Source organism: Somniosus microcephalus, unplaced genomic scaffold (assembly GCF_052327205.1).
Source record: "Somniosus microcephalus isolate GS21.2 unplaced genomic scaffold, FLI_Smic_1.0 unresolved_chr1, whole genome shotgun sequence".
Classification (NCBI taxonomy): Eukaryota; Metazoa; Chordata; class Chondrichthyes; order Squaliformes; family Somniosidae; genus Somniosus; species Somniosus microcephalus.
Window position 1 is genome coordinate 155913580 of NW_028225179.1, and position 25874 is coordinate 155939453.

Here is a 25874-nt window from a genome sequence, read left to right on the forward strand (position 1 = left end):
TGCTCTAGTCCTCTGAAGTCCAGCCGGGGCCGGACCAGTCTCCTCTACAAATTCAGTCTCACACCCTGAGATTGGGGCTCTAGTCCTCTGAACTCCAGCCGGGGCCGGACCAGTCTCCTCTACACATTCAGTCTCACACCCTGAGATTGGTGCTCTAGTCCTCTGAACTCCAGGCGGGGCCGGACCAGTCTCTTCTACAAATTCAGTCTCACACCCTGAGATTGGTGCTCTAGTCCTCTGAACTCCAGCCGGGGCCGGACCAGTCTCCTCTACAAATTCACTCTCACACCCTGAGATTGGTGCTCTAGTCCTCTGAACTCCAGCCGGGGCCGGACCAGTCTCCTCGACAAATTCACTCTCACACCCTGAGATTGGTGCTCTAGTCCTCTGAACTCCAGGCGGGGCCGGACCAGTCTCCTCTACAAATTCAGTCTCACACCCTGAGATTGGTGCTCTAGTCCTCTGAACTGTAGCCGGAGCCGGACCAGTCTCCTCTACAAATTCAGTCTCACCCCCTGAGATTGGTGCTCTAGTCCTCTGAACTCCAGCCGGGGCCGGACCAGTCTCCTCTACAAATTCAGTCTCACACCCTGAGATTGGTGCTATAGTCCTCTGAACTCCAGCCAGGGCCGGACCAGTCTCCTCTACAAATTCAGTCTCACACCCTGAGATTGGTGCTCTAGTCCTCTGAACTCCAGCCGGGGCCGGACCAGTCTCCTCTACAAATTCACTCTCACACCCTGAGATTGGTGCTCTAGTCCTCTGAACTCCAGCCGGGGCCGGACCAGTCTCCTCCACAAATTCAGTCTCACACCCTGAGATTGGTGCTCTAGTCCTCTGAACTCCAGCCGGGGCCGGACCAGGCTCCTCTACAAATTCACTCTCACACCCTGAGATTGGTGCTCTAGTCTTCTGAACCCCAGCCCGGGCCGGACCAGTCTCCTCTACAAATTCAGTCTCACACCCTGAGATTGGTGCTCTAGTCCTCTGAACTCCAGCCGGAGCCGGACCAGTCTCCTCTACAAATTCAGTCTCACCCCCTGAGATTGGTGCTCTAGTCCTCTGAACTCCAGCCGGGGCCAGACCAGTCTCCTCTACAAATTCAGTCTCACACCCTGAGATTGGTGCTCTAGTCCTCTGAACTCCAGCCGGGGCCGGACCAGTCTCCTCTACAAATTCACTCTCCTCCCCCTGAGATTGGTGCTCTAGTCCTCTGAACTCCAGCCGGGGCCGGACCAGTCTCCTCTACAAATTCAGTCTCACCCCCTGAGATTGGTGCTCTAGTCCTCTGAACTCCAGCCGGGGCCGGACCAGTCTCCTGTACAAATTCACTCTCACACCCTGAGATTGGTGCTCTAGTCCTCTGAACTCCAGCCGGGGCCGGACCAGTCTCCTCTACAAATTCACTCTCACACCCTGAGATTGGTGCTCTAGTCCTCTGAACTCCAGCCGGGGCCAGAACAGTCTTCTCTACAAATTCACTCTCACACCCTGAGATTGGTGCTCTAGTCCTCTGAACTCCAGCCGGGGCCGGACCAGTCTCCTCTACAAATTCAGTCTCACACCCTGAGATTGGTGCTCTGGTCCTCTGAACTCCAGCCGGGGCCGGACCAGTCTCCTCTACAAATTCAGTCTCACACCCTGAGATTGGTGCTCTAGTCCTCTGAACTCAAGCCGGGGCCGGACCGGTCTCCTCTACAAATTCAGTCTCACACCCTGAGATTGGTGCTCTAGTCCTCTGAACTCCAGCCGGGGCCGGACCAGTCTCACAGAAATCACAGAAACCACACAGTGCAGATAGAGGCCATTTTGGCCCAACGAGCCTGCACCGACACATATCCCACCCGATCCCCGTAACCCCTGCACCAACACATATCCCACCCTATCCCCGTAACCCCACGTATTTAACCCCCCTAACACTAAGGGTCAATTTATCATAGCCAATCAACCTAACCCGCACATCTTTGGACTGTGGGAGGAAACCGGAGCACCCGGAGTAAACCCACGCAAACACGGGGAGAATGTGCAAACTTCACACAGACAGTCGCCCAAGGCCGGATTCGAACCCGGGTCTCTGGCGCTGTGAGGCAACAGCGCTAACCACTATTCCACCGACCAGTCTCCTCTACAAATTCAGTCTCACACCCTGAGATTGGTGCTCTAGTCCTCTGAACTCCAGCCGGGGCCGGACCAGTCTCCTCTACAAATTCACTCTCACACCCTGAGATTGGTGCTCTAGTCCTCTGAACTCCAGCCGGGGCCGGACCAGTCTCCTCTACAAATTCAGTGTCACACCCTGAGATTGGTGCTCTAGTCCTCTGAACTCCAGCCGGGGCCGGACCAGTCTCCTCTACAAATTCACACTCACACCCTGAGATTGGTGCTCTAGTCCTCTGAACTCCAGCCGGGGCCGGACCAGTCTCCTCTACAAATTCACTCTCACACCCTGAGATTGGTGCTCTAGTCCTCTGAACTCCAGGCGGGGCCGGACCAGTCTCTACAAATTCACTCTCACACCCTGAGATTGGTGCTCTAGTCCTCTGAACTCCAGCCGGGGCCGGACCAGTCTCCTCTACAAATTCAGTCTCACACCCTGAGATTGGTGCTCTAGTCCCCTGAACTCCAGCCCGGGGCCGGACCAGTCTCCTCTACAAATTCACTCTCACACCCTGAGATTGGTGCTCTAGTCCTCTGAACTCCAGGCGGGGCCGGACCAGTCTCCTCTACAAATTCACTCTCACACCCTGAGATTGGTGCTCTAGTCCTCTGAACTCCAGCCGGGGCCGGACCAGTCTCCTCTACAAATTCAGTCTCACACCCTGAGATTGGTGCTCTCGTCCTCTGAACTCCAGCCGGGGCCGGACCAGTCTCCTCTACAAATTCAGTCTCACACCCTGAGATTGGGGCTCTAGTCCTCTGAACTCCAGCCGGGGCCGGACCAGTCTCCTCTACAAATTCAGTCTCACACCCTGAGATTGGTGCTCTAGTCCCCTGAACTCCAGCCGGGGCCGGACCAGTCTCCTCTACACATTCAGTCTCACACCCTGAGATTGGTGCTCTAGTCCTCTGAAATCCAGGCGGGGCCGGACCAGTCTCTTCTACAAATTCAGTCTCACACCCTGAGATTGGTGCTCTAGTCCTCTGAACTCCAGGCGGGGCCGGACCAGTCTCCTCTACAAATTCAGTCTCACACCCTGAGATTGGTGCTCTAGTCCTCTGAACTCCAGCCGGGGCCGGACCAGTCTCCTCTACAAATTCAGTCTCACACCCTGAGATTGGGGCTCTAGTCCTCTGAACTCCAGCCGGGGCCGGACCAGTCTCCTCTACACATTCAGTCTCACACCCTGAGATTGGTGCTCTAGTCCTCTGAACTCCAGGCGGGGCCGGACCAGTCTCTTCTACAAATTCAGTCTCACACCCTGAGATTGGTGCTCTAGTCCTCTGAACTCCAGCCGGGGCCGGACCAGTCTCCTCTACAAATTCACTCTCACACCCTGAGATTGGTGCTCTAGTCCTCTGAACTCCAGCCGGGGCCGGACCAGTCTCCTCGACAAATTCACTCTCACACCCTGAGATTGGTGCTCTAGTCCTCTGAACTCCAGGCGGGGCCGGACCAGTCTCCTCTACAAATTCAGTCTCACACCCTGAGATTGGTGCTCTAGTCCTCTGAACTGCAGCCGGAGCCGGACCAGTCTCCTCTACAAATTCAGTCTCACCCCCTGAGATTGGTGCTCTAGTCCTCTGAACTCCAGCCGGGGCCGGACCAGTCTCCTCCACAAATTCAGTCTCACACCCTGAGATTGGTGCTATAGTCCTCTGAACTCCAGCCAGGGCCGGACCAGTCTCCTCTACAAATTCAGTCTCACACCCTGAGATTGGTGCTCTAGTCCTCTGAACTCCAGCCGGGGCCGGACCAGTCTCCTCTACAAATTCACTCTCACACCCTGAGATTGGTGCTCTAGTCCTCTGAACTCCAGGCGGGGCCGGACCAGTCTCCTCTACAAATTCAGTCTCACATCCTGAGATTGGTGCTCTAGTCCTCTGAACTCCAGCCGGGGCCGGACCAGTCTCCTCTACAAATTCAGTCTCACACCCTGAGATTGGTGCTCTAGTCCTCTGAACTCCAGCCGGGGCCGGACCAGTCTCCTCTACAAATTCAGTCTCACCCTGAGATTGGTGCTCTAGTCCTCTGAACTCCAGCCGGGGCCGGACCAGTCTCCTCTACAAATTCAGTCTCACACCCTGAGATTGGTGCTCTAGTCCTCTGAACCCCAGACGGGGCCGGACCAGTCTCCTCTACAAATTCAGTCTCACACCCTGAGATTGGTGCTCTAGTCCTCTGAACTCCAGCCGGGGCCGGACCAGTCTCCTCTACAAATTCACTCTCACACCCTGAGATTGGTGCTCTAGTCCTCTGAACTCCAGGCGGGGCCGGACCAGTCTCCTCTACAAATTCAGTCTCACATCCTGAGATTGGTGCTCTAGTCCTCTGAACTCCAGCCGGGGCCGGACCAGTCTCCTCTACAAATTCAGTCTCACACCCTGAGATTGGTGCTCTAGTCCTCTGAACTCCAGCCGGGGCCGGACCGGTCTCCTCTACAAATTCACACTCACACCCTGAGATTGGTGCTCTAGTCCTCTGAACTCCAGCCGGGGCCGGACCAGTCTCCTCTACAAATTCAGTCTCACACCCTGAGATTGGTGCTCTAGTCCTCTGAACTCCAGGCGGGGCCGGACCAGTCTCTACAAATTCACTCTCACACCCTGAGATTGGTGCTCTAGTCCTCTGAACTCCAGCCGGGGCCGGACCAGTCTCCTCTACAAATTCACTCTCACACCCTGAGATTGGTGCTCTAGTCCTCTGAACTCCAGCCGGGGCCGGACCAGTCTCCTCTACAAATTCAGTCTCACACCCTGAGATTAGTGCTCTAGTCCTCTGAACTCCAGCCGGGGCCGGACCAGTCTCCTCTACAAATTCAGTCTCACACCCTGAGATTGGTGCTCTAGTCCTCTGAACTCCAGCCGGGGCCGGACCAGTCTCCTCTACAAATTCACTCTCACACCCTGAGATTGGTGCTCTAGTCCTCTGAACTCCAGCCGGGGCCGGACCAGTCTCCTCTACAAATTCAGTCTCACACCCTGAGATTGGTGCTCTAGTCCTCTGAACTCCAGCCGGGGCCGGACCAGTCTCCTCTACAAATTCAGTCTCACACCCTGAGATTGGTGCTCTAGTCCTCTGAACTCCAGCCGGGGCCGGACCAGTCTCCTCTACAAATTCAGTCTCACACCCTGAGATTGGTGCTCTTGTCCTCTGAACTCCAGCCGGGGCCGGACCAGTCTCCTCTACAAATTCAGTCTCACACCCTGAGATTGGTGCTCTAGTCCTCTGAACTCCAGCCGGGGCCGGACCAGTCTCCTCTACAAATTCACTCTCACACCCTGAGATTGGTGCTGTAGTCCTCTGAACTCCAGCCGGGGCCGGACCAGTCTCCTCTACAAATTCACTCTCACACCCTGAGATTGGTGCTCTAGTCCTCTGAACTCCAGGCGGGACCGGACCAGTCTCCTCTACAAATTCAGTCTCACATCCTGAGATTGGTGCTCTAGTCCTCTGAACTCCAGCCGGGGCCGGACCAGTCTCCTCTACAAATTCAGTCTCACACCCTGAGATTGGTGCTCTAGTCCTCTGAACTCCAGCCGGGGCCGGACCAGTCTCCTCTACAAATTCACTCTCACCCTGAGATTGGTGCTCTAGTCCTCTGAACTCCAGCCGGGGCCGGACCAGTCTCCTCTACAAATTCAGTCTCACACCCTGAGATTGGTGCTCTAGTCCTCTGAACCCCAGCCGGGGCCGGACCAGTCTCCTCTACAAATTCACTCTCACACCCTGAGATTGGTGCTCTCGTCCTCTGAACTCCAGCCGGGGCCGGACCAGTCTCCTCTACAAATTCACTCTCACACCCTGAGATTGGTGCTCTAGTCCTCTGAACTCCAGCCGGGGCCGGACCGGTCTCCTCTACAAATTCACTCTCACACCCTGAGATTGGTGCTCTAGTCCTCTGAACTCCAGCCGGGGCCGGACCAGTCTCCTCTACAAATTCAGTCTCACACCCTGAGATTGGTGCTCTAGTCCTCTGAACTCCAGCCGGGGCCGGACCAGTCTCCTCTACAAATTCAGTCTCACAGCCTGAGATTGGTGCTCTAGTCCTCTGAACTCCAGCCGGGGCCGGACCAGTCTCCTCTACAAATTCAGTGTCACACCCTGAGATTGGTGCTCTAGTCCTCTGAACTCCAGCCGGGGCCGGACCAGTCTCCTCTACAAATTCAGTCTCACACCCTGAGATTGGTGCTCTAGTCCTCTGAACTCCAGCCGGGGCCGGACCAGTCTCCTCTACAAATTCAGTCTCACACCCTGAGATTGGTGCTCTAGTCCTCTGAACCCCAGGCAGGGCCGGACCAGTCTCCTCTACAAATTCAGTCTCACACCCCGAGATTGGTGCTCTAGTCCTCTGAACTCCAGGCGGGGCCGGACCAGTCTCCTCTACAAATTCAGTCTCACACCCTGAGATTGGTGCTCTAGTCCTCTGAACTCCAGCCGGGGCCGGACCAGTCTCCTCTACAAATTCAGTCTCACACCCTGAGATTGGTGCTCTAGTCCTCTGAACTCCAGCCGGGGCCGGACCAGTCTCCTCTACAAATTCACTCTCACACCCTGAGATTGGTGCTCTAGTCCTCTGAACTCCAGGCGGGGCCGGACCAGTCTCCTCTACAAATTCACTCTCACCCTGAGATTGGTGCTCTCGTCCTCTGAACTCCAGCCGGGGCCGGACCAGTCTCCTCTACAAATTCACTCTCACCCTGAGATTGGTGCTCTAGTCCTCTGAACTCCAGGCGGGGCCGGACCAGTCTCCTCTACAAATTCAGTCTCACACCCTGAGATTGGTGCTCTAGTCCTCTGAACCCCAGCCAGGGCCGGACCAGTCTCCTCTACAAATTCACTCTTACACTCTGAGATTGGTGCTCTAGTCCTCTGAACTCCAGCCAGGGCCGGACCAGTCTCCTCTACACATTCAGTCTCACACCCTGAGATTGGTGCCCTATTCCTCTGAACCCCAGCCGGGGCCGGACCAGTCTCCTCTACAAATTCACTCTCACACCCTGAGATTGGTGCTCTAGTCCTCTGAACTCCAGCCGGGGCCGGACCAGTCTCCTCTACAAATTCAGTCTCACACCCTGAGATTGGTGCTCTAGTCCCCTGAACTCCAGCCCGGGGCCGGACCAGTCTCCTCTACAAATTCACTCTCACACCCTGAGATTGGTGCTCTAGTCCTCTGAACTCCAGGCGGGGCCGGACCAGTCTCCTCTACAAATTCACTCTCACACCCTGAGATTGGTGCTCTAGTCCTCTGAACTCCAGCCGGGGCCGGACCAGTCTCCTCTACAAATTCAGTCTCACACCCTGAGATTGGTGCTCTCGTCCTCTGAACTCCAGCCGGGGCCGGACCAGTCTCCTCTACAAATTCAGTCTCACACCCTGAGATTGGGGCTCTAGTCCTCTGAACTCCAGCCGGGGCGGGACCAGTCTCCTCTACACATTCAGTCTCACACCCTGAGATTGGTGCTCTAGTCCTCTGAAATCCAGGCGGGGCCGGACCAGTCTCTTCTACAAATTCAGTCTCACACCCTGAGATTGGTGCTCTAGTCCTCTGAACTCCAGGCGGGGCCGGACCAGTCTCCTCTACAAATTCACTCTCACACCCTGAGATTGGTGCTCTAGTCCTCTGAAGTCCAGCCGGGGCCGGACCAGTCTCCTCTACAAATTCAGTCTCACACCCTGAGATTGGTGCTCTCGTCCTCTGAACTCCAGCCGGGGCCGGACCAGTCTCCTCTACAAATTCAGTCTCACACCCTGAGATTGGGGCTCTAGTCCTCTGAACTCCAGCCGGGGCCGGACCAGTCTCCTCTACACATTCAGTCTCACACCCTGAGATTGGTGCTCTAGTCCTCTGAACTCCAGGCGGGGCCGGACCAGTCTCTTCTACAAATTCAGTCTCACACCCTGAGATTGGTGCTCTAGTCCTCTGAACTCCAGCCGGGGCCGGACCAGTCTCCTCTACAAATTCACTCTCACACCCTGAGATTGGTGCTCTAGTCCTCTGAACTCCAGCCGGGGCCGGACCAGTCTCCTCGACAAATTCACTCTCACACCCTGAGATTGGTGCTCTAGTCCTCTGAACTCCAGGCGGGGCCGGACCAGTCTCCTCTACAAATTCAGTCTCACACCCTGAGATTGGTGCTCTAGTCCTCTGAACTGCAGCCGGAGCCGGACCAGTCTCCTCTACAAATTCAGTCTCACCCCCTGAGATTGGTGCTCTAGTCCTCTGAACTCCAGCCGGGGCCGGACCAGTCTCCTCCACAAATTCAGTCTCACACCCTGAGATTGGTGCTATAGTCCTCTGAACTCCAGCCAGGGCCGGACCAGTCTCCTCTACAAATTCAGTCTCACACCCTGAGATTGGTGCTCTAGTCCTCTGAACTCCAGCCGGGGCCGGACCAGTCTCCTCTACAAATTCACTCTCACACCCTGAGATTGGTGCTCTAGTCCTCTGAACTCCAGGCGGGGCCGGACCAGTCTCCTCTACAAATTCAGTCTCACATCCTGAGATTGGTGCTCTAGTCCTCTGAACTCCAGCCGGGGCCGGACCAGTCTCCTCTACAAATTCAGTCTCACACCCTGAGATTGGTGCTCTAGTCCTCTGAACTCCAGCCGGGGCCGGACCAGTCTCCTCTACAAATTCAGTCTCACCCTGAGATTGGTGCTCTAGTCCTCTGAACTCCAGCCGGGGCCGGACCAGTCTCCTCTACAAATTCAGTCTCACACCCTGAGATTGGTGCTCTAGTCCTCTGAACCCCAGACGGGGCCGGACCAGTCTCCTCTACAAATTCAGTCTCACACCCTGAGATTGGTGCTCTAGTCCTCTGAACTCCAGCCGGGGCCGGACCAGTCTCCTCTACAAATTCACTCTCACACCCTGAGATTGGTGCTCTAGTCCTCTGAACTCCAGGCGGGGCCGGACCAGTCTCCTCTACAAATTCAGTCTCACATCCTGAGATTGGTGCTCTAGTCCTCTGAACTCCAGCCGGGGCCGGACCAGTCTCCTCTACAAATTCAGTCTCACACCCTGAGATTGGTGCTCTAGTCCTCTGAACTCCAGCCGGGGCCGGACCGGTCTCCTCTACAAATTCACACTCACACCCTGAGATTGGTGCTCTAGTCCTCTGAACTCCAGCCGGGGCCGGACCAGTCTCCTCTACAAATTCAGTCTCACACCCTGAGATTGGTGCTCTAGTCCTCTGAACTCCAGGCGGGGCCGGACCAGTCTCTACAAATTCACTCTCACACCCTGAGATTGGTGCTCTAGTCCTCTGAACTCCAGCCGGGGCCGGACCAGTCTCCTCTACAAATTCACTCTCACACCCTGAGATTGGTGCTCTAGTCCTCTGAACTCCAGCCGGGGCCGGACCAGTCTCCTCTACAAATTCAGTCTCACACCCTGAGATTAGTGCTCTAGTCCTCTGAACTCCAGCCGGGGCCGGACCAGTCTCCTCTACAAATTCAGTCTCACACCCTGAGATTGGTGCTCTAGTCCTCTGAACTCCAGCCGGGGCCGGACCAGTCTCCTCTACAAATTCACTCTCACACCCTGAGATTGGTGCTCTAGTCCTCTGAACTCCAGCCGGGGCCGGACCAGTCTCCTCTACAAATTCAGTCTCACACCCTGAGATTGGTGCTCTAGTCCTCTGAACTCCAGCCGGGGCCGGACCAGTCTCCTCTACAAATTCAGTCTCACACCCTGAGATTGGTGCTCTAGTCCTCTGAACTCCAGCCGGGGCCGGACCAGTCTCCTCTACAAATTCAGTCTCACACCCTGAGATTGGTGCTCTTGTCCTCTGAACTCCAGCCGGGGCCGGACCAGTCTCCTCTACAAATTCAGTCTCACACCCTGAGATTGGTGCTCTAGTCCTCTGAACTCCAGCCGGGGCCGGACCAGTCTCCTCTACAAATTCACTCTCACACCCTGAGATTGGTGCTGTAGTCCTCTGAACTCCAGCCGGGGCCGGACCAGTCTCCTCTACAAATTCACTCTCACACCCTGAGATTGGTGCTCTAGTCCTCTGAACTCCAGGCGGGACCGGACCAGTCTCCTCTACAAATTCAGTCTCACATCCTGAGATTGGTGCTCTAGTCCTCTGAACTCCAGCCGGGGCCGGACCAGTCTCCTCTACAAATTCAGTCTCACACCCTGAGATTGGTGCTCTAGTCCTCTGAACTCCAGCCGGGGCCGGACCAGTCTCCTCTACAAATTCACTCTCACCCTGAGATTGGTGCTCTAGTCCTCTGAACTCCAGCCGGGGCCGGACCAGTCTCCTCTACAAATTCAGTCTCACACCCTGAGATTGGTGCTCTAGTCCTCTGAACCCCAGCCGGGGCCGGACCAGTCTCCTCTACAAATTCACTCTCACACCCTGAGATTGGTGCTCTCGTCCTCTGAACTCCAGCCGGGGCCGGACCAGTCTCCTCTACAAATTCACTCTCACACCCTGAGATTGGTGCTCTAGTCCTCTGAACTCCAGCCGGGGCCGGACCGGTCTCCTCTACAAATTCACTCTCACACCCTGAGATTGGTGCTCTAGTCCTCTGAACTCCAGCCGGGGCCGGACCAGTCTCCTCTACAAATTCAGTCTCACACCCTGAGATTGGTGCTCTAGTCCTCTGAACTCCAGCCGGGGCCGGACCAGTCTCCTCTACAAATTCAGTCTCACAGCCTGAGATTGGTGCTCTAGTCCTCTGAACTCCAGCCGGGGCCGGACCAGTCTCCTCTACAAATTCAGTGTCACACCCTGAGATTGGTGCTCTAGTCCTCTGAACTCCAGCCGGGGCCGGACCAGTCTCCTCTACAAATTCAGTCTCACACCCTGAGATTGGTGCTCTAGTCCTCTGAACTCCAGCCGGGGCCGGACCAGTCTCCTCTACAAATTCAGTCTCACACCCTGAGATTGGTGCTCTAGTCCTCTGAACCCCAGGCAGGGCCGGACCAGTCTCCTCTACAAATTCAGTCTCACACCCCGAGATTGGTGCTCTAGTCCTCTGAACTCCAGGCGGGGCCGGACCAGTCTCCTCTACAAATTCAGTCTCACACCCTGAGATTGGTGCTCTAGTCCTCTGAACTCCAGCCGGGGCCGGACCAGTCTCCTCTACAAATTCAGTCTCACACCCTGAGATTGGTGCTCTAGTCCTCTGAACTCCAGCCGGGGCCGGACCAGTCTCCTCTACAAATTCACTCTCACACCCTGAGATTGGTGCTCTAGTCCTCTGAACTCCAGGCGGGGCCGGACCAGTCTCCTCTACAAATTCACTCTCACCCTGAGATTGGTGCTCTCGTCCTCTGAACTCCAGCCGGGGCCGGACCAGTCTCCTCTACAAATTCACTCTCACCCTGAGATTGGTGCTCTAGTCCTCTGAACTCCAGGCGGGGCCGGACCAGTCTCCTCTACAAATTCAGTCTCACACCCTGAGATTGGTGCTCTAGTCCTCTGAACCCCAGCCAGGGCCGGACCAGTCTCCTCTACAAATTCACTCTCACACTCTGAGATTGGTGCTCTAGTCCTCTGAACTCCAGCCAGGGCCGGACCAGTCTCCTCTACACATTCAGTCTCACACCCTGAGATTGGTGCCCTATTCCTCTGAACCCCAGCCGGGGCCGGACCAGTCTCCTCTACAAATTCACTCTCACACCCTGAGATTGGTGCTCTAGTCCTCTGAACTCCAGCCGGGGCCGGACCAGTCTCCTCTACAAATTCAGTCTCACACCCTGAGATTGGTGCTCTAGTCCTCTGAACTCCAGCCGGGGCCAGACCAGTCTCCTCTACAAATTCAGTCTCACACCCTGAGATTGGTGCTCTGGTCCTCTGAACTCCAGCTGGGGCCGGACCAGTCTCCTTTACAAATTCAGTCTCACACCCTGAGATTGGTGCTCTCGTCCTCTGAACTCCAGCCGGGGCCGGACCAGTCTCCTCTACAAATTCAGTCTCACATCCTGAGATTGGTGCTCTAGTCCTCTGGTTATACAGGTCCCTTTACTGCTTTAGCACACAGTGCTGGTGGCTTCAGCCACTTACCCAGAGGAACCCACAAGAAAGCAAAATATGAGAATGGAGAGGCTCCCGGGGATTAACAACTGACAATGTGATCATTTAATCTGGGGTCTGAGAGCCGGTTTAGGCTCTTCTCATCTGGATTTATAAATCAGGTAAAGGAATAGAAGACTTTTACCGGGGTGAATGGCGTCGATCATTTCTCTCCACGCTGTGTACTGTAAAGGGCCGTTGTACTTTCCGATAGACAGGGCGCCATCTGCTACTGACAGTACTTGATAGTCCTCACTACTGCTGTAAATATTAAACAGTTGATGTTATAAATTGACCATAAACACTTTTCTGAGCTGTTTTACCAAACTGTGCAGAGTTTCAGTAAAGAACATGTCCTACCTCCTCGTCCAACAAACTTCCTCCTGAAATAAATAAAACACAATCTGAGTTGAGAGAGACTGAGCGTCGATATCGTGACAGCTGAAATTACACCCAGATTGTTACAAGCTGCTGATAATCTGAATTTTCGCTTCTTCTTGTTATATAATCAATGACCTGGACTTCAATATACAAGGCGCCAGTGAAACATCGGATATACAGCACTGAAACAGGCCATTCGGCCCAACCAGTCCATGCTGCCGTTTATGCTCCACTCGAGCCTCTTCCCGTCTTTCCTCATCTAACTATCAGCATAAACCTCTATTCCCCCTCAGCCTTCTCCCAGCCTTTCCATCCTTTCCCGATATGTATACCCTCACTTTTCTGGTATCATCCTTGTGAATCTTCCCTGCACCCTTTCCAGAGCCTCTATATTCTTTTTATAATATGGTGACCAGAATTGTACGCAGCCAAGTATAACCAAGGGTGAAAGCACGGAAGGCAGCCGGCCCAGACGGGGTTCCACCCCGTGTCTTCAAGACCAGCTGGATCCTGTGTTCACGGACATTTTTAACATCTCACTGCAGCAGTCTGTTGTACCAGTGTGCTTCAAGGAGACAACCATTGTGCCGTTACCTAAGAAGACCAAGGTAACAGGCCTCAATGACTATCGACCCGTGGCTCTAACATCCATAGCCATGAAGTGCCTGGAAAAGCTGGTCATGACACATAAACAGCATCATCCCCGACTCCTTGGACCCGGTTCAGTTCGCATATAGGGCGAACAGGTCTGTGGACGATGCCATCTCCCTAACACTACACACTGCCCTGGAACACCTAGACAGGAGGGACACTTACGTCAGACTGTTGTTCATTGACTACAGCTCTGCATTTAATACTATTGTTCCCTCCAAGCTGGTCCTGAAACTGAGGGACCTAGGCCTGGGCACCCCCATCTGCAATTGGATTCTGGATTTCCTGACTGGTAGGCCTCAAGTGGTGAAAATAGGGAACAACACCTCATCCACTCTGGTCCTCAACACCGGAGTGCCACAAGGCTGCTGCCTCAGTCCTTGGCTGTACTCTCTGTTTACACATGACTGTACAGCCATACACAGCAACAACCGGATCAAGTTTGCCAACGACACCACAATAATTGCTGATAAGCAACGACGACGAGACGGAGTACAGAGATGAGATAGTCCAGCTGATGAGCTGGTGCAATGACAACAACCTTGCCCTGAACGTTGGTAAGACTAACGGTGACTTCAGAAGCCACCGAGTGAACCACCGCCCCATCAGCATAGACGGGACACCAGTGGAAGTCGTCAGTTGCTTCCGATTCCTGGGACTGCAGATCTCCGATGACCTGGCCTGGAACCACAATACTGAGGCCATGCTGAAGAAGGCACACCAGCACCTCTACCCTCTACGGTGCCTGAGGAAATGTGGCATAAGCACACAGTGGCTTGTGAACTTTTACCGCGGCACCATAGAGAGCATCCTGACGGGTGGTGTCAATGTGTGGTATGGTAACACCACTGCACAGGACAGGAAAGCCATCCAGAGGGTTGTGAGGACGGCAGAAAAGATCATCGGGTGTGCACTTCCGTCCATCGAGGAGATCTTCCAGACCAGGTGTCGGAACAAGGCCCGCTCCATCATCCAGGACCCCAATCACCCTGGGCATGAACTGTTCTCCCTCCTGCGGTCTGGCCGTCGGTACCGCAGCATCCGAACCAGGACCAGCAGGTTCAAGAACAGTTTCTACTCACAGGCAGTGCGCCTACTGAACTGCTAACCGCACTGCCCCACATATCATAGTCACATTCTCCCCTCCACCCTGGAATTGTATATCACATGAACAGTGAGCGCACAAGAACATTCTTGATCACTGGACTGTGTGCACATAGGACTCTTGTACCTCAACCTTAACTTATAACTTCTATAACTTATAACTCATTTGTACATCGCACACTGCATTTTAACTTATACTTATTTATATCTATATATATAAAGCGGCTCTTCTGTCTGTCTGTCCCGATGTCTGTCTGTCTGTCTGTCCGCCTGGTTTCTATACGTTTGGAAGTTACAGAGCGTACCGACGCGCGCGTCGCCTCAAAAGAAAGCTTGCGATTCCGGACCGGTCATAGGCGTATTTACGTTTCGGCCGGACAAAAATCCCGCCCGCGGTATCCCAAAAACGTTCAGCGTTCCGCTCATTAGCATCTCATTAGCGACCGTGTGACGTCGAGGTCTTCCTACAGTTGAGTGTCGAGTGACTCGACGATTGACCAATCCTACGCTTCGGTGACCTGACCGGTCGACCAATCGGTGCGTGTGTGGGCGGGCCTCATCCTTCTGAACCGAGGTGAGTGGCCGCCATCTTGATTTTCCACGATTTTTTCCCCCACACTTTCTGTGTGTTAGGGAACTAAGGTAAATATTTCAATTATGTGTTAGGCAATTAATTAACAATTTATTTGAGTTTTATATTGTGTTTAGCAACCCCCCCCCCCTCGCGCAGGGGGGACTCGGGGCCTGAAGCTGAAAAAATTTCTCTCTCTCTCTCTCTCTCTCCTTCTCCTCTTCCCTCTCTCTCCTTCTCCTCTTCCCTCTCTCCTCTTCCCTCTCTCTCCTTCTCCTCTTCCCTCTCTGTCTCTCTCTACTTCCCCCTCTCAGGTGTCGCGGACGGAGCGCGGGCGCGCCGCCCGAAGTTTCCCGCTCGCTAATGGCCTTGCCGGCTCCCGCGGGCCGCTCGCACTGACCGCGCATGCGCCGCCCGCACTCACCGCGCATGCGCCGCCCGCCCGCAGCGGCCGTCCATCAGCCGCGCGATACGCGGGGGACCTCAGCAACGGCACCGGACCTCAGGCGCTAGGCAGGGGGAGGGGCCGGAGAGAGGGACAGAGGGGAGTGGGGGGGGAGAGGGAGACAGGGGGGGGGGAAGAGGGAGACAGGGGAGGGGAGGGGAGGGAGGGAGAGAGGGGAGGGGAGGGAGGGAGAGAGGGGCGGGGAGGGAGGGAGAGAGGGGCGGGGAGGGAGGGAGGGAGAGAGGGGAGGGAGGGAGGGAGAGAGGGGAGGGAGAGAGGGGAGGGAGGGAGAGAGGGGAGAGGAGGGAGGGAGAGAGGGGAGGGGAGGGAGGGAGAGAGGGGAGGGGAGGGAGGGAGGGGAGGGAGAGAGGGGAGGGAGGGATAGGACAGGGAGAGGACATGACAGGGAGAGGGGGGACACACAGGGGCAGGGAGACCAAACGCCCCAAAATTGCCCTCGCGCCCCAAAATTGCCCTCGCAACGCGGGGCTCCCCAGCTAGTATAAATATATTATATACTTATACTACCATATACTTATCATATTACATTACTATTACTTCCAGGGGTAATAGAGGCTTTTTGCACTGTTCATCATATCCTGCAACTTGGACTGTCATTGCTATACTTATTTGCTTATTGTTTCTATATTTATATACTTGTTTTTACTTTTGCTTTTTATATTTATACTTATATTGTGGGAGTGAGTGGGGAGTAAGCATTCCATTGTACTAGTTACATATGGCAATAAAATAATCTTGAATCTTGAAGGTTCGATACAAGTTTAGCATAACTTCCCTACTTTTCAATTCTATCCCTCTGGAAATAAACCCTAGAGCTTGGTTTGCTTTTTTTTATGGCCTTGCTAACCTGTGTCGATACTTTTAGTGCTGTGTGTATTTGTACTCCGAGATCCCTTTGCTCCTCTACTCCACCCAGACCCGCACCCTCCAAGTGATAAGTGACCTCCCTATTCTTCCTACCAAAATGCAATACCTCACATTCATGTGTTGAAATTAATTTGCCAATTATATGCCCATTCTGCAAGTTTATTAATCTCTTCCTGTAATTTGTTGCAGCCTCCTCAGTATTGACTATCCCCCCAATTTGGTGTCATCTGCAAATTTAGAAATTGTTTTTGATTCCAAAGTCTAAATTGTTAATATAAATTGTGAACAAGTGGTCCGTCCCAGCACTGATCCTTGTGGCAAACCACTTCCCACCTTCTGCCACTCTGAAAAGCTACCCTTTCCCCCTACTCTCTGCTATCGGTCTTGAAGCCAGCTAGCTATCCATTCTGCTACTTGTCCCCTGACTCCGCATTCTCTGACCTTATTCATTAGTCTATTATGTGCTACCTTATCGAAGGCCTTTTGAAAATCTAGATAAATTACATCTACTACATTACCCTTGTCTACTCTCTTATCTCAAAAAAATTCCAGATGACACAAAATTTGGAAATGTAAACAGTGAAGAGGATAGTAGCAGACTTCGGGAGGGCAGTGGCAGGCTGCTGAAACGGGATGACACATGGCAGATGAAACTGAACATGGAGAAGGGTGAAGCGATGCATTTTGGAAGGAAGACTGAGAGGCAATATAAATTGATTGGTATAATTTTAAAGGAGTGCAGGAACGGAGGGACCTGGGGAATCACATACATAAATATTTGAAGGTGGTAGGACATGTTGATAAAGATGTTAAAAAGCCATAATGGAACATTAGCTTTGTAAAATAGTATAGAGAAAAATGCGAGGAAGTTATGCCAAACCTTTAAGAAAAATCACTGGCTAAGCCTCAGCTGGACTATTGTGTCCTATTCTAGGCACCACTCTTTAGGAAGGATGGACAGGCCTCGGCGAGGGTGCAGAAGAGGTTGCCAGAACGATAGCAGGGATGAGAGACTTCAGTTATGAGCGACTGGAGAATCTGGGATTGTTCTCCTTACAGCAGAGAAGGAGAAGGGAAGATTCAATGGAGATGTTCAAAATTGAGGAGTTTTGATAGCATAAATAATAATAAACTGTTTTAATTGGCAGGAGGGTCCTAACCAGAAGACATAAATTTCAGATATTTGGCAAAATAATATAGGGAGAATTTTTTTGTTAATAATGAATTGTGATAATCTGGAATGCACAGATTGAAAGTGTGAAGGGAGCAGATTCAATAGTAACTTTCAACACGGAATTGGATGAATATTTGAAAAAGAAAAATTTGCAGGGGAATGGGGAAAGAGCAGTGGGAGTGGGATTAATTGGTTAGCTCTATCAAAAATTCTATAGATTCGGGAACGGTTCCTGCAGATTGGAGGATAGCAAATGTAACCCCGCTATTTAAGAAAGGAGGGAGAGAGAAAACGGGGAACTACAGACCTGTAAGCCTCACATCAGTAGTTGGGAAAATGCAGGAATCGATTATAAAGGATACAATAACTGGGCACTTAGATTGGGCAGAGTCAATATGGATTTATGAAAGGGAAATCCTGTTTGACAAACCTATTGGAGTCCTGAGAGGATGTAACTAGTGGAGTAGACAAAGGGGAACCAGTAGATGTGGTGTATCTGGGTTTTCAGAAGGCCTTCGATAAGGTCCCACACAAGAGGTTGGTAGACAAAATTAGGGCACATGGAATTGGGGGTAATATACTAGCATGGATTGAGAATTGGTTAACAGACAGAAAACAAAGAGTAGGGATAAATGGATCTTTTTCAGGATGGCAGGCTGTGACTAGTGGGGTACTGCAAGGATCGATGCTTGGGCCCCAGCTATTCACAATCTAGATCAATGATTTGGATGAGGGGACTAAATGTAACATTTCCAAATTTGCTGATGATACAAAGCTAGGTGGCAGAGTCAGTTGCGAAGAGGCTTCAAGGGAATCTCGACAGGCTCAGTGAGTGAGCGAGAACATGGCAGATGGAATATAATGTGGATAAATGTGAAGTTATCCACTTTGGTAGCAAAAACAGAAAGGCAGAGTATTTCCTAAACGGTGAAAGATTGAGGAATGCAGATGTTCAAAGGGACCTGGGTGTTGTACATGAGTCACTGAAAGTGAATGTGCAGATGCAGCAAGCCATTAGGAAGGCAAATGGTATGCTGGCCTTTATTACAAGAGGATTTGAGTACAGGAGTAAAGAAGTCTTACTCCAATTATATAGGACCTTGGTGAGACCACACTTGGAGTACTGTGTACAATTCTGGTCCCCTTACCATAGAGGGAGAGCAACAAAGGTTCACGAGATTGATTCCTGGGATGGCAGGACTGTCATATGAGAAGAGATTGAGTAAACTAGGCCTGTATTCCCTTGAATTCAGAAGAATGAGAGGGGATCTCATTGAAGCATACAAAATTATTACAGGGATGGATAGGGTGGATGCTGGGAGAATGTTTCCCTTGGCTGGGGAGTCTAGAACCAGGGGCCACAGCCTCAGGATAAAGAGTAGGCCATTCAGGACTGAGATGAGAAGAAATTTCTTCACACAGAGGGTGGTGAATCTTTGGAATTCTCTAGCCCAGAGGACTGTGGAGGCTCAGTCAGTGGGTATATTCAAAACAGAAGTCGATAGATTTCTGACTAGTAAGGGCATCAAGGGATATGGCGATAGGGCTGGTGAATGGAGTTGAGGAAGATGATCAGCCATGATCTCATTGAATGGCGGAACGGGCTCGAAGGGCCGAATGGCCTACTCCTGCTCCCATTTCTTATGTTCTTAAATTATCATAGGCAAGATGAGCTGAGTGGTCTCCTTGTGTGCTGTAGCATTCTATGATTGTATGTCGTTGAAACGTTTGATTTCTGTGTCAGCAACTGGAACTCAACATCAGTGTCACTCACAGACACAGTGACTCTCACACCCACCGCACCAGACACACCCACACACTCACAACATGGAACTGTAACTGGATTATAATGAGTGTTCCGGGAATATATTAACTCGAGCAAAATGGACATAACCAAAAACTAAGTGTTAAGATCACGAAAACTCATTCCTGGGAAGTTGCAGGTATTCCTGGGAATCTGCACACAGTGTGGGAACCGGTTAGTTCGGTGACAACAGAACCGCTCCAGAAGACAAAACAATCGGCTTCAATCAGTTTCGAATTATTCAGCAAATGCTGCATTTATTTCAGTTATCATCAGTTATTTTGTGACTGTGTGAAGTTTCACTGAACTGACCCGCAATATAATCCTCACCTTCAGAAATGTCAGCCCGTCTTTTTGCTCCATCTGTTTCTCCAACTTTGCCAGCTTCTCCTGAATAGAATTTAAATTCTCTTGAATTTCTCGAAGGTTTTTCTCCATTGTTTCTAGAATCTCCCCCTCTTGTTCCCTGAGATCTCTGATTAAACGCTGCTCTTTCTCACTGAGAATCTGGTGCATTTTAGCGAACTCGGATGTGATGCGGGTCTGCAGACTGCTCGACTGTTCCTACCAAATGAAATGTGAAACATAATAAATGTACCGTAATAAGGGGAACAAAACTAACCGAGATCCTATAAAATCAGCACAGGGAGACCTTACCCTAACTGCGGAAATCTGCTGTTTCTGTTTTATTTCCATTTCTAGAGCCGTCGATTTCTTCTCTGTGAGAGAATCTAAGGAAGATTTCAGCTGATCCTGGGATTGGGAGGGAAAATCACAGAATAAAAGTGTTAGACCATGAAAATGTGATAAAATAATCAGGTGATCAAATCTGCTCCCTTTTACCTTGTAGATTCCAACAGCTTCTTTAATGGGCATGAAGCGGTGCTCTCTGTGTTCCCGCGCATCTCTACAAATCACACAGATCAATTTCTTGTCAGTTTCACAAAACAGCTTCAGTTCTTCCTGATGTTCCTCACAGTGAAGTTTACTTCCCTTCTCTTTCGGATTCAGGTTTAATTTTCGAGCTTTCTCGGCCAGATTCGCTAAGGCCCGATTAACCTTGAGGTTTAATTCCAGAAACTCCTCTCTACATTCCGGGCAGGAGTTTGTCTCCTTCTTTTCCCAAAACTGTGAGATACAGGAGCGGCAGAAGTTGTGCCCACACTCCAGTATTACCGGATCGGTGAAGAAATCCAGACAAATGGAACAATTTAAATCCTCTGTGAAACTCTCGGCCTGCTGTCTGGAAGCCATGATTCAGTTTCAGTCCTTCCTGATTGAACCTGCTGGGGTCGTGTTTCTGTGGGCGGAGCCACCCCGGTTCCCAGTCTGAGATCACTCTTCAACAACAACAACTTGCATTTATATTGCGCCTTTAACTTAGTAAAATGTCCCAAGGCGGTTCAGAGCAGCGCTAGCAGTACATTCCAGATGACAACAACTCGCTCTTCAAAAAATTTATTTCCTCATGTCGCCTCTGGTTCTTCTGCCAATCGCCATAAATCTGAAACAAAATTTGACACCGAGTCACATGAGGTAATATTAGGACAGGTGACCAAAAGCTTGGTCAAAGTGGTAGGTTTTAAGGAGCGTCTTAGAGGAGGAGAGAGGCGGAGGTGTTTAGGTAGAGAATTCAAGAGCTTAGGGCCCAGGCAACTGAAGGCACAGCCGCCAATGGTGGAGCGATTAAAATCCGGGATGTGCAAGAGTCCAGGATTGGAGGAGTGCAGAGAATTTAAATTCAGTAATTCAATAAATCTCAAATAAAAAGCTACTGTCAGTAATGGCGACCATGAAACTACCGGATTGTCATAAACCCATCTGGTTCACTAATGTCCTTTCAGGAAGGAAATCTGCCACCCTTACCCGGTCTGGCCGATATGGAACTCCAGGCCCACAGCAATGTGATTGACTCGGAATTGCCCCTGAAATGGACAAACAAGCCACTCAGTTGTACCAAACCGCTACCAAGAATTATACTAAGAATAAAACCGGACGGACCACCCGGCATTGACCTACGCTCCGGACACGACAAAGGCACACGCAGCCCAGTCGCCCCTGCAAAGTCCTCCTTGCTAACATCTGGGGACTTGTGCCCAAATAGGGAGAACTGTCCCACAGACTAGTCAAGAAACAGCCCGACATAGTCAAACTCACAGAATCAGACCTTTCAGCCAATGTCCCAGTCTCCTCCATCACCATCCCTGGGTATAGGAGTGGCCCTGGGAGTCCTCAACATTGAATCAGGACCCCATGAAGTCTCATGGCATCAGGTCATGCCTGGGCAAGGAAACCTCCTGCTGATGAACACCTACCGCCCTCCCTCAGCTGATGAATCAGTAACGTCAGTGTTCTCGCTCAGGCCAACATTCCCAGCATCGAAGCTTTGACCACGCTCGATCAGCTCCGATGGACAGGTCACATTGTCCGCATGCCCAATACGAGACTCCCAAAACAAGCGCTCTACTCGGAGCTCCGACAAGGCAAGAGAGTCCCAGGTGGACACCCTCAAAGCCTCCTTGAAAAGGTGCAACATCCCCACTGACACCTGGGAATCCCTGACTCAAGACTGCACAAAGTGGAGGAGAAGCATCCGGGAAGGTGCTGAACACCTCGAGTCTCTTCGCCGGGAGCAAGCGGAAGCCAAGCGCAAGGAGCGCACGTCAACCCAAGCACCCCACCCACCCGGCCCTTCAACCACCGTCTGTCCCACCTGTGACAGAGACTGTAGGTCCCACATTGGACTCATCAGTCACCTGAGAACTCATTTTTAATGTGGAAGCAAGTTATCCTCGGTTCCGAGGGACTGCCTAAGAACTCCTCCATGTTGAACACCTCTTTGAAGAAGCAGTGAGTATAGCGAGGGCACAGAATGTACTCTGGGTGGGGGACTTCAATAACCATCACCAAGAGTGATTCGGTAGGACCACTGCCGGCTGAGCTGGCCAAGTCCTGAAGGACAGAACTGCCAGACTGGGCCTGTAGCAGGTGGTGAAACAACCAACACAAGGGAAAAACCGACTTGGCCTCATCCTCACCAATCTAACTGTCGCAGATAGAAACATAGAAGATAGGAGCAGGAGTAGGCCATTCGGCCCCTCGAGCCTGCTCCGCCATTCAATGAGATCATGGCTGATCATCCAAATTCAGTACCCTGTCCCTGCCTTCTCCCCATATCCCTTTAGCCTTAAGAAATATATCTAACTCCTTCTTGAATACATTTAATGAATTGGCCTCCACTGCCTTCTGTGGTAGAGAATTCCACAGGTTCACCACTCTCTGGGTGAAAAAATTCTTCCTCATCTCAGTCCTAAATGGCTTACCCCTTATCCTTAGACTGTGACCCCCTGGTTCTGGACTCCCCAACCATCGGGAACATCCTTCCAGCATCTAGTCTGTCCAGTCCTGTCAGAATTTTATACGTTTCAATGAGATCCCCTCTCATTCTTCTAAACTCCAGCGAGTACAAGCCCAATCGACCCAATCTCTCCTCATACATCATTCCTGCCATCCCAGGTATCAGCCTGGTGAATCTTCGCTGCACTCCTTCCATGGCAAGAACATCCTTCCTCAGATAAGGTGACCAAAACTGCACACAATACTCAAGATGTGGTCTCACCAAGGCCCTGTACAACTGCAGCAAGACATCCTTGCTCCTGTACTCAAACCCTCTCGCTACGAAGGCCAACATTCCATTTGCCTTCTTAACCGCCTGCTGCACCTGCATGCTTATCTTCAGCGACTGGTGCACAAGGACACCCAGGTCTCATTGCACTTCACCGTCTCCCAATCTATTGCCATTCAGATAATAATCTGCCTTCCTGTTTTTGACACCAAAGTGGATAACCTCGCATTTATCCACGTTATATTGAATCTGCTATGCTTCTGCCCAATCACCCAACCTGTCCAAATCATACTGGAGTTTCTCGGCATCCTCCTCACAGCAGACACGCCCACCCAGCTTTGTGTCGTCTGCAAACTTGGAGATATTACATCTAGTTCCCTTGTCTAGATCATTAATATATATATTGTGAATAGCTGGACTATGTCTTCAGAGTCTGTGCCTAAATCAGAAGGTGGTGTCAGAATTGCCGAGCGCTGCTTGGTGTGTTTACTGAGACACACAGACCAGGGAGGGTCCAGGCTGGATTGCTGGTGAGACACACTATCTGAAGCAGAGAGACAGTGGAGGTGCAGAGATGGGTCTTAGGATACCAGGGTTCGGGGTGGGGAAGGATCAGCCAGGGGGCCTGTTTCTCCTGCTATCTGGTGACTTGGCATTGGGTGGATCTTTTGTTGAGAATGGGTCCGGCTTCTTTTCCAGATCTCATTAATTGCTAATTACATAAATTTCTAGGCTAACACAGGAACAGGAGTAGGCCATTCAGCCCCTCGAGCCTCTTCCGCCATTTATTAGATATTGGTTGGTCTGCATCTTAACTCAATTTCACTTGGTTATAAAAGGGCAACATTTCAAAGTTTGCAGATGACACAAAACTCGGACAGGCAGTAAACAGTGAGGAGGATAGTAATAGACTTCAGGAGGATATAGACAGACTGGTGAAATGGGCAGACACATGGCAGATGCAATTCAACAGAGTGTGATGTGAGGCATTTCGGTAGGAAGAATGGGGAGAGGCAATATAACATAAATGGTCCAATTTTAAAGTGGGTGCAGGAAGAGAGAGACCTGGGGGTGTTTGTACAGAAATCTTTGAAGGTGGCAGGACAAGGTGAGATGGCTGCTAAATAATAGACAGTATCCTGAGCTTTATAAACAGAGTCATAGATTACAATAGCAAGGAAGTTATGCTGAACCTTCCTAAATCACTGGTTCGGCCCCAGCTGGAGTATTGTGTCCAATTCTGGGAAGTACAGTTTACTGGACTGGTACCAGGGATGCGGGACTTCAGTTACGTGGAGAGACTAGAGAAGGGCTGTGGGGAAAGGGCAGTGGAGTGGGGTTAATTGTTTCGCTCTTTCAAAGAGCTGGCACAGGCACGAAGGGCCGAGTGACCTCCTCCTGTGCTGTGTGATTCTGTGAAATATTGACCCGGACACTGGGGAGAACTCCAAGAAGGCCTGAAAATGGTGCGAGCCAATTGGGCGCCAGACATTGGTCCCTAAATCTGTCCCTCACTGCGCCCATTTTACCCCCACAAACCGGGACAACCAGGTCGAATTTCTACCCCATTAACCACAAGCACAGAGCCAACTTCCACATCAACCAAACAAAACCCTCCACTAACACCATCAACTCCAAGGCTGTTATATACCTGAAGGACATTAAATCCTGGAGGCATTTATTCTCTGAGCCAATGGGGCCCTTCCCCCCTCCCCCTCCAGGGGCATCACTGTCCTTGTGAACCTTCAGAGACAGTCACCGCTTCTTGGGCCGTTTTAATGGGGAATTCTTTCCTGCAGCACTGATATCCTGCCAGCAGGTGCTGGCGGTGCACTTTGTAACAATGAAAGACTTGCGATCAAACAGTGTCTCAACCCAGCCCAGAAACTCACTGCACCCGCAATGCGTTACTCGCCAGTGCAGTAGCCGTGGTTAGTGAGGAAAATGCAGCAGTCATTTTACACACAGCAAGATCCCACAGAGAGCCAATGAGATGAATGACCAGTTAATCTCTCTTTGGCGGTGCTGGTTGAGGGAGGAATGTTGGGCCGGACACCGGGAGAACTCCCCGGCTCCTCTTTGCTGCGGGATCTGAATCACCCACTTGAGGCAGACGCGGCCTTGGATTAACATCTGACCTGAAGGGCAGCCCCTCTGCCCATTAGCAGACTGAGCGAGTTGTGGGAACAGGAGGGGGCCATTCAGCCCCTGGAGAGTTTTTCCACCAGGGAGCAGTGAGGCGAGGAGGAGCCCGGTATAAAAACCGGCGCGAGCACCGAGGCCCGACCAGTTCCAGGGAGCAGTGAGGCGAGGAGGAGCCCGGTAGAAAAACCGGCGCGAGCACCGAGGCCCGACCAGTTCCAGGGAGCAGTGAGGCGAGGAGGAGCCCGGTATAAAAACCGGCGCGAGCACCGAGGCCCGACCAGTTCCAGGGAGCAGTGAGGCGAGGAGGAGCCCGGTATAAAAACCGGCGCGAGCACCGAGGCCCGACCAGTTCCAGGGAGCAGTGAGGCGAGGAGGAGCCCGGTATAAAAACCGGCGCGAGCACCGAGGCCCGACCAGTTCCAGGGAGCAGTGAGGCGAGGAGGAGCCCGGTATAAAAACCGGCGCGAGCACCGAGGCCCGACCAGTTCCAGGGAGCAGTGAGGCGAGGAGGAGCCCGGTATAAAAACCGGCGCGAGCACCGAGGCCCGACCAGTTCCAGGGAGCAGTGAGGCGAGGAGGAGCCCGGTAGAAAAACCGGCGCGAGCACCGAGGCCCGACCAGTTCCAGGGAGCAGTGAGGCGAGGAGGAGCCCGGTAGAAAAACCGGCGCGAGCACCGAGGCCCGACCAGTTCCAGGGAGCAGTGAGGCGAGGAGGAGCCCGGTAGAAAAACCGGCGCGAGCACCGAGGCCCGACCAGTTCCAGGGAGCAGTGAGGCGAGGAGGAGCCCGGTAGAAAAACCGGCGCGAGCACCGAGGCCCGACCAGTTCCAGGGAGCAGTGAGGCGAGGAGGAGCCCGGTATAAAAACCGGCGCGAGCACCGAGGCCCGACCAGTTCC

General features: G+C 52.2%; 1 pseudogene across 1 annotated transcript in view; it reads right to left on the reverse strand.

Moving 5' to 3' along the window:
* Positions 1-21083, reverse strand: part of LOC147096297 (zinc-binding protein A33-like) — a 32020-nt pseudogene extending 10937 nt beyond the window's left edge. Inside the window, exons 1-5 of the transcript XR_015074597.1 lie at positions 20051-21083; positions 19865-19960; positions 19538-19771; positions 12550-12572; positions 12335-12450 (exon numbers count right to left, since the gene is read on the reverse strand). The product of XR_015074597.1 is annotated as a zinc-binding protein A33-like (transcript). The remainder of the gene's footprint in view (positions 1-12334; positions 12451-12549; positions 12573-19537; positions 19772-19864; positions 19961-20050) is intronic.
* Positions 21084-25874: the final 4791 nt, after the last annotated feature.